Here is a 3475-nt window from a genome sequence, read left to right as displayed (position 1 = left end):
AAGTCATTGCTGATGGTCTCAGTCTGCAACTCCAAAGAGAGTAGATCTCAAGAGCTCACCAGGAAGCTGCTGGGAATCTCATGATATTCTTGGACGCTGCCCCTGAATATCTCAGCCTCCAGGTCTGAAGCAGAGGATTCTCAGAAAATTGCCCAGAAGTTGCTGTGAACCTTTGGGTTGTCATCTGCCTACAATTGCCTCTTTTCCACTTTCCAAATCTCATGAATTGAAAGACTCTAATCTGGGACCATATGGGTAAGGGGATTCTATAAAATCTTCCAGAATTCTCTGCTCTACAGAGAAGACTATAGAAGAAGATGGTGGTAGTGCTGAGTTACCAACAGGAAATATAGAACACCACACCTCCGGTATCATTACCCCCACTCTCGGCATGATGGCTATAGCAGTCATTCCTACCAGTGTATCATTCCCACCACTTTTAGCATCCCCACTATTTTTCATTACTATCACAGTTATGCCACCGACATCACCATGCATCACCATTTCCACTCCCATAACTAGCAGTAGCACCACCATTTCTACCAGGGCCATCATTATCACAGCCTCCACCACCCCCATTATCACCTGTAGCACACTGCAATATTGACCACGCCCTCCCTATAAGAGTATTGTGCCTTACCATCCTCATTCGGGCTGAGTATGGGAGGCAACCAATCGATGTTTCTCTCTCTTTCTCTTTCTCCCTCTCCCTTCCTCTCTCTCTAGAACAGTGATGGTGAACCTTTTGAGCTCGGCGTGTCAGCATTTTGAAAAACTCTAACGTAACTCTGGGGCCGTGTCACATATAGAAATTTTTTGATATTTGCAACCATAGTATAAAAAAGATTTTTATTTTTGATATTTATTTTATATATTTAAATGCCATTTAACAAAGAAAAATCAACCAAAAAAATGAGTTCGCGTGTCAGAGGTGTCATAGGTTCGCCATCACTGCTCTAGAATCAATGAAAAACATATCCTCTGGTGAGGATTGAAAAAAAAAAAGAGTATTGTGCTTCTCCAGATGTTGACTGATATTTGCAGAACCTTCCTAAAGGAGTACTATTCCACTCCACTGACACTGGTTTTGAATACATGTCGTGATCAAGAGTGACACACGTCACATCCCAACAGAAGATTTAAGAGGCATCCCAAGTGTCTACCAGCTCTTACTTGCACCCTTTCTGCCACGGACAATGGTATGTTTCAGATTAGGTCCAGAATGAGAAGACATGTGGGTGGAGCCCCAGCAGCTGACCCATGGGTGCTAACAAGTAAAGTGGAAAAGAACTAAATGTTTTTCAAAAGGCATGGAAGTGTGGGGGTTGTTACTGTAGCAAAGCTGCATAACACGCAATTTTTACTACCTCACTGCCTTCATCACCACCATTACCAACATCCCCACCGCCAGGACCACCATCACCACCACAAACCTCATCAACAGCTCTGCTAGTAGCCACGTCCATCACACCTCCACCATCGCTATCAACACCTCTTCACCACTGGTCTCCCAATTACCATCCCTTCCATTGTTACCATGACCACTACTACCACTGCCACCATAAGTTACTGTCTCCACCAACATCCTCACCATCATTACCTCCACTAGCACCACTTTTGCCATTGTCAACTGCACTATCACACCAATACTGCTACCCTAATGACTTCTACTGCTTCAATGATGCCTTATCTGTCACCATGCATACCTCACTTTGTCATGTCCCTACAGACACCATAGTCTAACAACAGCACTACTCCCAATGTCATCGTCATGGAGAATTATGTGGGTTGGTATCTTTCCCCAGTTTCAATACACAAGCCTGTCAAGAAAAGGTTCTAACTACAGTGGCAGAAATATAGTTACAAAAATGTAGAAATATTTTCATCTGTAGCTAAGCCCAGTGAAGTTATTCTGTCATTCATTTCCTCTACCAAGCGACATGACTTATGTGTGTTAGTCGTGTGGGTGGATGGATGTGGGGGCACAGAGAGCAAGTCCTGCTCTTGGTAAGGTATGTGGGGTGATGGCATTTATCTCTAGGTCAGGTTTGCAAAGTGTCTCCAGATTCTGCTTTCATTCCTCCGGGCATCTGGAATTGGTGAGAACATGCTGTCCCCTGCAGGGTGCTGGGACCCTAGTACCAATGAGTGTTGAAGGAAAAGAGAAAGAGGGAGGGAGAATAATAAAAAGAAATAGACATTAGAAATAGGAAGAAGAGAAAGAAGAGAGGGCAGGAAAGAAGGGATGAAGGAAGGGAAGAAGGAAGAGAAATGCCATCCTAGTTGATTCAGTGATCCAAACAGCTAAGTTCCTCACTGGCTTGGTTAGGACACAGTTTAGCCTGTTTTCCATCTTAACTGGAGGGAGGTCAGGTGAAGGTAGGAATAGATGTTAATCAATATTGTTAATCATCATTTCTAAAAAATGATCCAACATCAGAACAAGAATCTAAAAAAATAGAAATGCATCCTGTGTTAGTTTCTTTGGGCTACCATGACTAACACAGACTAGGGGGCTTAAACAACAGAAATTTGTTCCCTCACAGTTATGGAGCTAGAAGCCCAAAATTAAGTGTCATCCGTGCTGCAGTCCTTCCAGAGTCCCTGAGGGAGGACCCGTCCTTGCTCCTTCCAGCTTCTGGTAACTATCGGCTTTCCTTGCGCTGCATCACCCCCATTTCTGCCTCCATCATCTCATCACCCTCTCTTCTCTTGGTGTGCCTCTCTGTGTGTCTCTCATAAGGGTACTTGTCATTAGATTTAAAACCAACCCAGATAATCCAGGATGATCACATCTTGAGATCCCTAATTTAATTACATCTGTGAAGACTTTCCCAAATAAGGTCACATTCATAGGTTCTGGCCACAATGACAGGGACATATCCTTTTTGTGTGTATTTGGGGAGGTGGGGGGTACTATTCTACCCACTACACTCACTAATCTATAGTTATTTTCAATCCCTATTTTTCTTTCCAGAATTGAGTGAAATGCTTCTTTTATTTATTTTTTGATCCTCACTAGAGGATATTTTTTCCATTAATTTCTAGAGAGAGTGGAAGGGAGGAAGGAGGGGAGATAGATAGAGAGAAACAGTGACGTGAGAGAGAGACATCGCTAAGTTGCCTCCTATATGTGCCCCTACTGGGGCTGGGAACTTGCAACCCAGGTACATGTCCTTGACTGGGAGTCGAACACTTGACCTTTCAGTCTGCAGGCTGACGCTCTAACCCCTGAGAAAAACTGGCCAGGGCTAAATGCTTCTTTTGATTTGCTGTCCACTAGTCTCAGAAAAGCCCTGGGTTTGCATCTCCCTCTCTTGCACTGACATACTCTGTGACCTTGAGTATGTTGTTGCATGTCTCTGAGCTTCATTCATTCAACAAGTTGAACTGATTGCCAGGCACTGTCCTAGATGCTGGCAAACATCCCTGCCTTTGGTGGAGCTTACCTTTGAGGATCTGATAGGCTAATGGG

The sequence above is a fragment of the Myotis lucifugus genome, unplaced genomic scaffold (genome assembly GCF_000147115.1).
Source record: "Myotis lucifugus unplaced genomic scaffold, Myoluc2.0 scaffold_90, whole genome shotgun sequence".
NCBI classification, from domain to species: Eukaryota; Metazoa; Chordata; class Mammalia; order Chiroptera; family Vespertilionidae; genus Myotis; species Myotis lucifugus.
Note: the sequence above shows the minus strand (reverse complement) of the source record.